Source organism: Camellia sinensis, chromosome 11 (assembly GCF_055761805.1).
Source record: "Camellia sinensis isolate YWXY chromosome 11, ASM5576180v1, whole genome shotgun sequence".
Taxonomy (NCBI): Eukaryota; Viridiplantae; Streptophyta; class Magnoliopsida; order Ericales; family Theaceae; genus Camellia; species Camellia sinensis.
The window spans coordinates 141,032,912-141,047,544 of record NC_138971.1 but is presented as its reverse complement, the minus strand read 5'-3'; positions in this window follow the sequence as shown (position 1 = coordinate 141,047,544).

The window sequence follows — 14,633 nt, the reverse complement described above, 5'->3', positions numbered from 1 at the left end:
CAATCTGTATAGGACGTTCCTCGTAAGTGTAGTCATCACTCAGCACTATACGAGTAGGCTCAATTACATGGAAGGGATCCCGGAGGTAGTCTCTCAACATCGAAATGTGGAAGACGTTATGCATATGCTCCATTTCAGGAGGGAGCGCAACTTGATACGCCACCGGATTGATTTTCTCAATAATCTCATACGGTCCGACATATCTCGGCGCTAACTTGCCTTTGACTCCAAAACGAGTCTGGCCTTTCATTGGTGTCACTTTCACAAAAACGTGATCACCCACTTCATACTCTCTGTCCCGTCTTCTGACATCTGCATAACTTTTCTGTCTACTCTGTGCAGTTTTCAGTCTTTGCTGTATCAGTTTCACTTTTTCAGTTGTTTCATACACAATCTCGGGCCCAAGCAACGGCCCATCTCCAACTTCTGCCCAGCAAATCGGAGATCTACATTTTCTGCCATACAATGCCTCGAAAGGCGCCATACCAATACTCGAATGGTAGCTGTTATTGTAGGCGAATTCAACTAATGGCAGATGACTTTCCCAGTCTCCCTGAAAATCAAGGATACACATTCTCAGTAAATCCTCCAGAGTTTGGATGGTCCTTTCTGACTGTCCATCTGTCTGAGGATGATAGGCACTACTCAGCCTTAATTCAGTACCCAATGCAGTCTGTAGACTTTGCCAAAACCTCGATGTAAACTTCGAATTCCTGTCAGAAACAATAGACACAGGCACTCCATGCAGTCTTACAATCTCATCAATATAGATAACAGCCAATTTGTCCGCATTATAGATTGTCTTGACAGGTAAGAAGTGAGCAGATTTGGTTAGTCTATCAACAATAACCCAAATTGAATCCATACCTTTTCTGGAGCGAGGTAACCCAACGATAAAATCCATCGTAATATGCTCCCATTTCCACTCTGGTATAGGTAAGGGTTGCAATAATCCGGCAGGTCGTTGATGTTCAGCTTTGACCTGTTGACAATGAAGACATTTGGACACAAAGTCGGCAATTTCCTTCTTCATTCCCGGCCACCAGAAATTCTGTTTCATATCTTGGTACATTTTCGTGTTCCCTGGATGGATAGACAGTTTCGAATTGTGGCCTTCTTGCAGAACTCTTCTTTTCAGTTCAGTGTCATTTGGTACACACAGTCTTTCTTGAAATTTCAGTACATTATTCTCAAATTTGAATCCGGGTCTCGGTTTGGATTCTCTTTCTTCGATGATCTTTTTCAAGAAGTCATCCAGTTGTTGTTTCTCTTTAATCTCTTCAATCAGTGCTGGTTGGGCAGAAATAGCAGCTAAGGTTCCACCTTGTTCTCCCAAAACAATTTCAATTTTAGACTTTTCAAGGTCACAAAGTAACTCTTTCTGTCCGGTAAGCAAACATGCTAAGTTTCCAATCGATTTTCGGCTCAATGCATCGGCAACAGTATTGGCTTTTCCCGGATGGTACAATATCTGTAGGTCATAGTCTTTAATCAGTTCTAGCCATCTCCGCTGTCTCATGTTCAGTTCTTTCTGTGTGAAGAAATATTTCAAACTCTTGTGGTCGATATATACTTCACATGTTACCCCGTATAGGTAGTGACGCCAGATTTTCAGTGCAAATACTACTGCAGCAAGTTCCAGATCATGGGTCGGGTAGTTCTTTTCATGTGGTCTCAGTTGTCGGGAAGCATAAGCAATAACTCTCCCATTCTGCATTAAAACACATCCCAAACCCTTATGAGAAGCATCACTAAACACAGTATAACCATCCGTACCTGAAGGTAAGGTCAGAACAGGTGCAGTCACTAATCGAGTTTTCAACTCCTGGAAAGCAGATTCTCTTTGGTCAGTCCAGTCAAATGATGTCCCCTTCTGAGTTAACTGAGTCAATGGTAGAGCAATTTTGGAGAAATCTTTGACAAATCTTCTGTAATATCCAGCCAATCCCAAAAAGCTTCGGACTTCAGTCACATTTGTCGGTCTAGGCCAGTTCACTACAGCTTCAATTTTCTGCGGATCAACAGAAATTCCATCTTTGCTAACAACATGCCCCAAAAACATAACATGGTCAAGCCAAAATTCACATTTAGACAGTTTAGCATACAGTTTCTGTTCTCTTAAAGTTTGTAGGGCAAGTCTCAGATGATGTTCATGTTCTTCTATACTCTTGGAGTAAATCAATATGTCATCAATAAATACAACAATAAAGTTGTCAAGGTATGGTTTAAAGATTCTGTTCATGAGGTCCATAAATGCAGCTGGTGCATTCGTGACTCCAAAAGGCATAACTAAAAATTCGTAATGTCCATACCTCGTTCTAAAAGCAGTTTTATCAATGTCTTCCGGCTTAACCTTCAGTTGATGATATCCGGATCTAAGATCAATCTTGGAAAATACTTTAGCACCCTGTAACTAATCAAACAGGTCATCAATACGCGGTAACGGGTATTTATTCTTTACAGTTACCTTGTTCAATTCACGGTAGTCAATGCACAGTCTCAGTGAGCCGTCTTTCTTCTTTACAAACAAAACCGGTGCACCCCATGGTGAGGTACTGGGTCTAATAAACTTCTTGTCTAACAGTTCTTGCAATTGCGCCTTCAATTCTTTCAGTTCAGTTGGAGCCATTCGGTAGGGAGCTTTAGAAACTGGCTGTGTTCCGGGAATCACGTCCACGGTGAATTCAATCCCCCTGTCAATCAAATCCCCTGGCAAATTGTCTGGAAAAACATCTGGAAATTCTCTGACTATAGGAATACAGTTCACATTAGCATTATCATCAGTAGATACAGTCAGTACAGAACACAAATATCCCTTACAGCCCTTTCTAATCAATTTTACAGCTTTCACAGATGAAATCAGATACGGGGGAGGTACTACTCCAACCCCATTAAACACGAATTCAGGCAGACCAGGTGGACGGAAAACAACTTGCTTGGTCACACAGTCAATAGTGGCATGATATTTTTGTAACCAATCCATTCCCAATATTATGTCAAAATGATCAATGTTCAATGGCAGTAAATCAATAAACAGATGCATATCCCCAACAATAATTTCACATGCAGGGTACATATAAGCACATGTCATGGATCCCCCTACAGGTGATGATACGGCTAGCAGATAGTTCATAGGTTCTAAGGGTCTATTCAGTTTCCGTGAGAAAGCATGCGATACATAAGAATGTGTAGACCCCAAATCAATCAATACATATGCATTTTGTGTACAAATAGAGAGAATACCTGACACAACGGTCTCGGTATTCTGCACATCTCCCGGTACTAGTGCGAACACTCGGCCTTGCCTCACAGGCTCTTTCCCGGTAGCTTTAGGATTCGGTTTTAGTGGAGCATTTGATGCCGCGCCGCTGGCTGCAGCTTTGCTATTGCCCTGAGGAGCGGAAGGACAATCTTTAACCATGTGGCCCACCTTGCCACACCTGTAACAGGCTCCAGATAGTTTGTAACAGACCCCTTTGTGCTTCTTGCCACATTCAGAACAGGGTGGTATGAACCCACTCCCTTGACTGGGGCTAGTTGTCGACCCCGTATTCTGTTTCTTGTTGGCTGGGTTGTGCTTGCCTTTCTTGAATTTGAAACCCTGCCTTTTACCATGCCATTCAGTTGTTGGTGTCTCAGATTGTTTCACTGCTGCAATGTTTGACTCGGCCATCAATGCCCGGTCGAGAACACCCACAAAAGTTGGTAGTTTCAAAACGTTTATTCGATCAAGAATTTCAACATTAAGGCCGCCCTTAAATTTCCTGGCCTTCTTATACTCAGTATCCACCATGTGCGGTGCATAACGGGCAAGTTCAGTAAATTTTGTTTCATATTCGGCAACCGACGTGGTGCCCTGTTTCAGTTGTTCAAACTCAGTTACTTTCCTATCCCTGACACACTGCGGGAAGTACTTTTCAAAGAATGACTCCTTGAACTGAGCCCAAGTCATAACAGTAGTTGTATCGCGGATCAACATCCACCACCTTCTAGCTTCCTCTTGCAAGGTGAAGGTAGCTAACAGTACTTTATTCGCTTCTGAGCACGGAAACACTTCAAATAGTTTCTCTGTTTCCAGAACCCAAGCTTCAGCTTTTAACGGTTCAAGGCCTCCCGGAAAGGATGGCGGTTTCATTTTGCTGAACTTCTGGGTCAGAGCAATAATATCCCCATCATTCACATTAACATTAGGTTCCGGCTGTACCGGAGGAGGAGGAGGTGGGGGCGGTTGGTTCTGTTGTTGTTCAAGTCTAGCAGTTATCAGTTCTATCATTCTTTCCATTCTTTCCATTCTTGCCTCGGTAGACGAGGATTCAGGTTCATTTGCATTGTCCATTTCACTATAAGCAGTTATAACAGTTTTAAACATAAGCAGTCACTTGTTTAACAGTTTACCACATTAGCACGTATTCAGTCATAACATAATCACACACTTATCATGCTCATGCGATGCCCTAATCACTTTTCTAGGACACCCTATAGCTCATTTGGACACGTGTGTGCGGTATAACTCGTGGTTAAGTATCGCTCTGATACCACTCTGTCACGACCCAAACCCGGCCCTATGGGTTTAGCACCGTAACCGGCCAGTAATCCGAGATTACCGAAGGCCTGCTTAACAGTAATACAGTAAAACAGAGTACAGGGCCTGGCGGAAGCCAATACAGTAAATAAATAATGTCCATTGAGCTGTGACAGTCTGTATGCCAAAAAGATTTTTCATACATTTATACATAACAGTACAGAACAGTATGCACGATATTTACAAGCATTCAGATTAGGGACTCGACCCTATATAACGGTACAGTAACATACAGTCTATACAGAACGGTAAAACAGTACAGAAGGGGGAATTCTTAAAACACCCCTAAGCCTTAGCAGGTAGACTCGGAACCTCGCGGTGAGGCACAAAGGCTGGCTTGACAAAACTGGAGTAACCCTGACGCCTCTAGCTGTGGTCTGGTGCCTGAACACCTACATATATATATGAGCAGTGAGCTAAAGCCCAGTGAATAACATAAAGCGTAAAGGGGTTTAGAATGAATGTCCTTACAGTAATGAAAACAGTTCATTTCAATCAGTAATTCAGTTGCTCAGTACAGTAAACAGTCATATGTGGTACATCCATTAGCATAACAGTAACAGTAGGTCTTAAAAGACCGAACAGTAATGATGGCCATCAGTCAGTAAACAGTAGTGGTTCCACAAGGAAACCGACAGAGATCTCTGTAACAGTAACAGTAACAATAAACCGTAGGTACTAAGGATGCCACAGTACAGTTCAGAAATAAAGGACATACATTCATTCAGTAAATAATACCAGTTCAGTAAACAGTTCAGTTCAGTATTCAAAAGATAATCAGTTGAACATATCTTTACACAATTGTTACTCACAGAGTTCGGGCTACAGTATGCTAGAGCGTGTCTCTCCAGTCGCCAACCCTACACAGTTAACAGATTGAACACACTAAGCTACACAGTTGGGAAATCTCATAACTTAATCCCTAATTTGCCTTGGTATGTTCTACCTCGATATCCTCATCAAGATGTCTTAAACTAGGCCTAAGAATGCCTAGGATGGGATGAGGATGCAAAAATACACTTAGGAAACATTTTCAGAAATTTCAGTGAAACAGGGTCCCGCTCGAGCGCAGGTTTCCCCGCTCGAGCGTACAGGCAAACAAAGGTCCCCGCTCGAGCGTGTCATCCAGTCCTCCGCTCGAGCGGACTGTTCTACAGTGCAAGATGCTGGAAGCTCGATTTTACCGCTCGAGCGGCACTAACCCCGCTCGAGCGGACGACTGAAATCTGGAAATCCCAGATTCGAGCTCCAGGTTCAAAACCAAGCTTAGATGCATAAAATTCGATCCTCTTGGGCCAATTTTCTGGAAAACTCTTTTAAACACATAGAATAACATATTTCAAAACTCAATTTAGGAAATCAAAGCCCAAGGGTGTTTAATTCAAACCCAATTTCCAACCATTTTCCAAGAACAATCCTCAAACATGACATGCATGACCTTAAATCATTTTTAAAGCTTCAATGCTGTTTCAAAAGAGCTCAAACCTTCAAAAACAAGATGAACTCATGGAGTATGACCAAAAGATGGACATGCATGTGAGGTATTATGAACTACAACCTCAAAACTTCAAGAATGGCAACATGCATGCAACAATTAAGCTTCAATTCAACCACAATGAACCAAAACATGACTAAGAAGACAATGGAGCTACCTTTAGTCTTGTATTTCAAGAAGGGAGCTCAAATATGCAATCACTTCAACAATTCTTCAATTACCAAGCAATTTACCAGCAAAATCAACAAGAACAATTCTCTCTCTCTCTAACTCTCCTCTCTTGGTCGGCAAAAGCAAGAAATGAGCTGAGAAAAATGTTTGATTCAAGCATACCAAGGCTCTAACATGTTATAATAAGGGCTCACTAACAATGGCAAAACGGTAATTAAGTCCAACTCTTCAATTAGCTTATTTTAATCTAATTTAATCATACCTAAACAGTTTTCAGGTAAATATACCGTAAAATCACATTAATTATGAGGGTCACGGAACATCAGTCGATTTCTAATTCGGCCGCCGATAAGGCCTTCAATTAGTAGTTTAAACATACAAACAGGAACAGATAGTCAAACAGTCAAACAGATAGAACACAATTTAACACACACATACTCAGTCAATTCGATTCCAGTTTTCAGTCAGTCAGTTCAGTACCTTAGGTAGTTCAATTATCAGTCAAAATCAGTCTCGGTTAACAGTAATTAGCGATTAATCAGTCATTAATCGGTAAACAGTATGAGGGTTGTTACATTTATGTTAAGAACCAAGCTTAGAAATGGAAAGATCAAGTATTAGAGCAAAAAACCATTTTTCGGATTGTTTGGTTCTGCCCAGACCGCACAAGCGGCCAAGGGCACCGCACGAGCGAAGCATGAAGAAAAAAGAAGAGTTTCATTCTGCTTTTGGGCGCTCGAGCGGCCGGTTTTCTCCGCTCGAGCGGAATTGGACCGCACGAGCGGTCCAATTGGGCGCACGTGCGGTCAACCTTGTTTCAGCTTATACCTTGTAACTTTGAACTAGCATATCTTTTGCATCTGGACTCCGTTTTGAGTGATTCTTGAGCCTAAAATCAAGTCCCGGAAGTCTAGTTTCCATTGGTGGTGATCTCACTCCCAAATTATAAGTACATAAATAGTTATGCCCAAATTAGTGAGAGTTGCTCACTTTCTGTCTATCGATTTTGTACTATTTCTTCACTTAAACTATTTTCCTATCGATTCCTCCTATCTTCTGAGGCATGGATTATAACCTATGGAGGACTAATGAGTTTAGAACCACCATGGCTATTGATTAAGGAATAAGAAAGAGATTGGTTTTATCCTCATAATCTGCTATGTGCATTGTGTTTGTAGGTCAAGACGAGAACATCGTTCCACCGCTATCAGAGACCTACCACTGTGAGTATTAGTATGGTAAATGTACATTTACTTATCGTTAATGACTATGGATACCAGTGCTCTGTTCCTTGTAAGTGACCACACTAACATTATGTCGATTGGAAAAGAGAGTGAACTTATGTAAACGTGAAAAGATTTGCATACATGGGTATGACTTTGGAACCATTTTGTTCTGTCAATGGTGAATATTAACTTTTTGTTATCTATAAGCAAACTACGTCATTTCTTAATAAATAAATGGAACTTATGTTCATCCGAAAATGATGGTATCTGTGCGAATCTAAGATTATTCGGTTGTGTTATACCTGAGATCGTTCAGAATCTATGATATGAACATAAAATTCTACCATCGTTATATGACCCACGTTATGATATGAACTATTCTGACTCTATTGATCCTATTGTCATGATACATGCGTCTCCCGTTAATAATTATTATTGATACGCTGCATCGGTAGATTCATAACGAATAATGGAATGTGTGTATATTATGAAACTACGGTATCTATTTGTTAATGGTCATCATTAACACTCTGTTAAATGCAAACTAGCTATGTTAACTCAACTCATGTGAATGATTAAAGGAATCTGTATGCCTCCGTGTCACTCTGAGGCTAATGATATATGTATTTTCCGTTAGTAAGTATTGTTAGTGTTCTGATATACGTAAGCCAGTTAGATCAACCTGCAATAACCCATGGAATTATTCTGTTCTGTTTAATCGTTCCATTTCTGTTATGACATGATATGCATTGTTTGGTCTTTAAGACCTACTGATTCCTGGTATGGAACAAAGTGCTGTACGTAACTAAGTGCTGCACTGCGAGCCACCTCTAGAATCCGTACGAGCCACCTCTTGAGTCCATACGTATATGAAAGTTATGAGGCCTATGGCCGTTCTGTGAAAGTTATGAGGCTTATAGCCGTTCTGTAATATCTGTGAGGCTTATAGCCGTTCTGTAATATCTGTGAGGCCTATGGCCAATCTGTGACATCTAGGCCTATGGCCATTCTGTATGATCTGTTAGTATGAAACAACGTGCTGTACGGAATTAAGTGCTGCAGTGCGAGTCACCTCTAGAATCCGTACGAGGCACCTCTTGAGTTCATACATTCTGATAAGGGCTGCAGGCCATTCTGATAAGGGCTTAATGCCATTTCTGATAAGGGCTGTATGCCGTTCTGATAAGGGCTTAATGCCATTCTGATAAGGGCTGTATGCCGTTCTGATAAGGGCTTAATGCCATTCTGATAAGGGTTGAATGCCACTCTGTCCAAGGGCTTGAAACCATTCTGTTTAAAGTTTAGGCCTAAGGCCATTCTAGAAATAATTACAAGATAAAGTTAATTATATGTTCTCTGCACTTATATATGTACATTGTAATTCACGTTAATCATTAAATTGTTTACGTACTACTATTCACCGAGCTTTGCTCATTCTGTTTTATGTATATTTCTGTAGGTAAGTCATCGAGGATTGACACTAGAGTTGTACCAAGGTTCACTCGTCTGCCAAGTCACTTGGGGTATGTCTTCACGTGGAGGCCTTAATTTGTTGTTGGGAGTCTTATGAGTTAGTAAGTCTTATGTAAGTGCGTGTGAGATCTATATAAATTCTGTGATTGTACATGTATATTTGGAATGTATTTAAATGCTTAAATTCAATTAAATCATTATGTATGCACAAACTCAATGGATGTTGTCTTTTATTGATAATGCTTCCGCTTAAGGCCCCGTATGTGATTAAATATGATTCTCAAATTCTGTTTTGAGGCCTATGTACAGGCCGGTCATGGACCAAACGTTTAGGAGCGGGTTTGGGTGCTCTTTTCTTTTTCCACTTTCTAACTCAACCAGACATAACTTAAAATTTGAATTCTATCATTTTATTTTATATTTCCCTTTCTCTTTCCTTTTTTCTTTCTCTCATTAAATTTGCCAACCAAACATAGCGTTAGAAAATACATTCGAACAGACTGAAAACAATCTCATTTGACCGGAGATTAAAATTTTTTGGAAAAATTACCTTTTAGGGGAGGCATTAAAAAATTATTACACATTAATAATAAAAAAATTATGATTTTAGTTATTAATATTTATAATGTTTATTATTTTTTATAAATAATTTTTCTAATTATTACTGTTGGGTAATTCTCCCAATTTTTTTTCTCTTATTTGTACTAAACAAAAATTCCATCTTTAATTATTTTAAAATTATTTCATTTGTTTATAATTTCTATGAAATAGTTATTGTTTCGATTGTTTTGTTTTCATTTGTGTGGTATGAAAGTTAAAATCCCTACAATTGGTTATGCCACGATGGCAACATAAGCTAAGTCCAATCTAAAATTATTTTGGGAATGGATTATTTTAATTGATTTTTTAAATTTTTTATTAAAAAATATAAAAGAATAGAGAGAAGAGTTAATTTTTTTTTTATGTGTAATTTTTATTTTTATTTTTTAGGAGTTAAAAAGTTAGTGTGTTTGAGAAGTTAAAAAAAATTACTTTTTTTGTGATTAAAAAAAGAAGAAGATGATATTTAAATTTTTTAACTGAATTTTTTTATGACTTTTTAATCTTTTTTTAAAAAATAAAAAATTGACTTTTTTTGTGAAGTCTCAAATGAACCTAAATTATTTTTGATGTATGTAAACAAAGAAGCCAACTTCAATGTGGATTGGACCATTCAGTGTAGTCTATATGTGGCCATCACGGTCCTTATCTGATAATTCGATTCATTTATGTTGTACGTCTTTTGTGTAGATTGTTTACAACAAAATCAAATTAAACCTTCGTTTGTCATTTAATTTTTGGTTAAAAAAATATAAAAAGATAAAATTAACTACATAAGTTAATAAGATAAGATATCACATTCAAATCATAATTATTGTACTTTTTTTTTTACAAAAGTTAAAAAAATTAAAAAAATCAAACCAAACGAGGCTAAAAAAGTTCCAACACAAAAAAGTCAATACCAAACGATGAACAATTGTAACCATGGCCTTTTTTTTTTTTTTGTTAAAAAAAAAAGATTAACTAAATGAATGATTTTTAAAATAGATTATTTTTTTAAAGACAAATATAATAAATTAATGATCAAAATTATTGAATTCTTTTGATTTTTTCATCGACAATCTATACATAAAAACTTACAAAATTAAAAAATTAAATTATTAAAATAAAATTTGTAATGAGCGTTACAAGTTCCAACTGAATGGTTAATTTACATTTGTGGGTGGAAGAAGACAAAACATAAGCTTCCATTGATATAAAAATGACAAGATTCATAATTTTAGGCAAAATTAATTCATTTTTTTGTATGAAGGATTCACTATTTTAAACTAATAAAAATTATGTTTTATTTTGCGGACAACAGTTTTTACATGTGGTAGGTTTTGCCAACTATGCAAGGACTTGTCATTTGTCGTGGTATTGTATCATTATTGCCAAGTTATATAGTATTAAATTACACAATGCCAATGTTATAATGGCTCTTTTTGGTATATAGAATTGTTTATATATATATATATATATATATTTTTAATTTGCGCTAAAATATTTGATATAATTTTTGTTTATAGTTTGTGAGTTAAAATAATTTAAATAACAAAAATTTAATTATTGAAAAATTAAGAGAGATATATTTAATTTTTATTGATTGTTTTCTTATCCCTTACAATAAATTGCACAAAATAATCCATGCAGCATCCGTTATGAGGTAAACATAATTTGACTAATCTATACAAAACTAATTATTAAAATTCTTTGTTTTTAATTTTTTTTTTTATTATCACATTTAAATCAAGGCCTGATGCTTTTGGCTTTGATATAGACACCCCCCAAATGTTTTTTGAATGCGAGAAATCATTAGTGCCTTTTAATATTGCTCTCTATGTTGGCAATTATTGACTACAATAGAAAAAGATTAAAATACAGTAAAAATTTCAAATATGATGTTTTGTGGGTATGAATATATTAGAAATGCTATAATTTCAAAAGATATAAATTAAAAAAGATATTTAAAATCCCTTAGTTTCTTAATTAATTGCAACCCTAGGATCTAAATACATGCACCAACAAAACCCGCAAACCCTAATCGATTTCGGTAACTTAGAAATCATTTCTAATACCCTAATACTGATTAATTGACTCACTAAGGCCTCGTTTGGCAAGAGGCTATTTTAGCCAATTAGCCAAAAAGTTACTAAATTAGCCAAAAAGCCAACAACTCATACTAAAAAGTCAAAGATTCTCTTTTCTCTCTACTTTTTGCACATCTTTTCGTAATTAGCCAAAAAGTCATCCCAAACATACAAGTTTTTTTTACCTACCTTTTTAGCCAAATAGCCAAAAAGTTACTAAATTAGCCTGTTTCCAAACGAGGCCTAAATTGTTGGAACAATCTTCTGTGTAAATAAAATAACTTGAAATAAATTCAATCAAAATAAATAAATAACATACCGGATTTATTTATCGAACCGAATTAAAATTAAGATCAAGTCGAGTGTGTGACACTCTGTTCTTAAGACAGATTCACCCCGCTACGGTGCTTACGGTTGAGTGGCGTCTATCTCCCAAGATACAATGATCTTCACAAAATTGTTGTAGCACTTCAAACAAATTTGTTCGGCGAACGAAACCTGTGTTCTTATACTCTCTCTATTTTATTCTAAAACTAGAATGAAGAATATAAAATGCAAAGAAGCAAAATGGATAGAAAAATGAAATTTTTTTGACTATTTTTTCACACTTCAAGACTGCTGGAAAATGCTCTATTTATAGGCAAAATAACACACAGCCCGAACAGGTGCAACCCTTGGACAGCTTCGGAATTTGAAATCAAATAGCTTTGGTGACCGTTGCAAGAACACACTTTCAAACCATGTTTGAATAGTAGCCGTTGGTAGTAGCAGTTTCATAACTGTTGAACCTTTATAAATTAAACCATTTGAAATATATATATATATATATATATATTAAACTATTAGTTTAATAAATAAATAAAGAGCTATAAATTTTAAGAAACCACTTAGGAACCTAAAATTTGAATTTAGAGTTAAATTAAATTCTCACAATTACAAACTTTAGGAAACCACTTAGGAACCCAAAATTTGAATTTAGAATTAAATTAAATTTTCACAATAATTTTTATTGAAAAAATTCAAATGAATTTTATCTAAAAAATTAATGTTAGACCCGAAAACGACGTCAACTTCTCATTCACTCATAAATGGTTTTGACGTACCGTCTTCACTGTGTAACTTGCCACGCGGTAAGGAACACTTCACCTTTTCGGATCCACCCCAAAAGACGTTTGGGGCCCACTCAACTTGAGCTAAAAATATGCCTATATTAAACCATTCATTTTTCCAACAATCCCCCACATGAATGGAATTTGACGGAGAGAAAATGCAACAACATAACCTAATTACAGAGAGTATAGAAATTGAAAATATTTTGCAAAGGATAGGTAGCTTTTGGCTTTGAATCTTCCCTTGTGAGACATTATCGGATTTACTAGCTAACCAGTGAACATGATGTCTTGAATTGTTCAGCCGTTTGTGTGAACCAAGACAATAGAACTCACACAGTATATCCCCAGACACAGTTTAGTTCTCATTATTGTGATCATTTTGGCCCTGAACAATCTGGTCTTTCATGAGTGCTCTAAAGACTTGTAGCCCTGCACAAATCTCATAGAACCGGCCCAGTTCACACTCACATAGGTGATTCTTATGAAGATTATCCTGCCATACTCCACTAGGTTTACCTAGATATAAGAATCATTAAATTTTACTTAACCTCAAAACGCTGCAGTCATCACTATTTCATCATAGAAATGGGTAGGAGTTTGACTCCCCAGTGATCCTTCTGAGTCATTCACAACTCAGTTGTCCCTTTGAACCTAGATCTTGGGATTTCCAATCAACTAGGTTGGGTTGCCGTCGTGGTAACTCTTATTTAATAGGTTTAAGTCCCATTCCTCTCGATGAATTCTCAACTAACTCTCTTGCTAACCCTTTGGTTAGTGGATCCGCTATGTTGTCTTTAGACTTAACATATTCTATAGAAATAATTCCATTAGAGAGTAGTTGTCTCACGGTGTTATGTCGACGACGAATGTGTCGTGACTTACCGTTATACATATGACTCTGTGCTCTACCTATAGCTGATTGACTATTGCAATGTATGCAAATAACAGGCACCGATTTTGGCCATATTGGAATATCTTCAAGGAAGTGGCGAAGCCATTCTGCCTCTTCCCCTGCTTTGTTTAAAGCTATGAATTCAGATTCCATAGTAGACCTAGCAATACAAGTCTGTTTGGAAGATTTCCAAGATACAGCCGTCCCACCAAGAGTAAAGACATACCCACTGGTGGACTTCGAGTCTCTAGTATCCGATATCCAATTTGCATCACAGTATCCTTCAAGTATTGTTGGATATCTAGTATAATGAAGCCCAATGTTACGAGTAAATCGGAGGTATCTTAGAACCCTTATAATTGCTTTCCAGTGTTCTACTCCCGGATTACTCGTATATCTACTTAATTTACTTACTACATAAGCTATATCTGAGCGAGTGCAGTTTATCAAGTACATTAAGCTTCCAATAATTTGGGCATACTCTAATTGAGAAATATTTTCCTGTACATTCTTAGAAAGATACAAATTAACATCTACAGGAGTTCTAGCAAGATGATCATCATCTTTGCTGAATTTGTCAAGTATTTTCTCAATGTAATGAGATTGTGACAAAGCATATCTTTCTAATGTTTTAGTAATTTTCATATCAAGTATTACATCAGCAATGCCCATGTCCTTCATGTCAAAATGTTTATTCAACATTTTCTTGGTAGTTTTAATCATGTCATTTATTACTACCAATAATGAGCATATCATCTACATAAAGACATACAATGACATAACCTTTATCTGTGTTTTTAATATAAACACATTTGTCACACTCATTAATTTTAAATCCATTTGACATCATTGCCTTGTCAAATTTCTCATGCCATTGCTTTGGCGCTTGTTTTAAACCATGTAATAATTTAACCAATTTACACACTTTCTTTTCTTTCCCTGGAACAGAAAACCCTTCTGGTTGTTCTATGTAAATTTCTTCATTTAACTCACCATTTAAGAAAGCGGTTTTA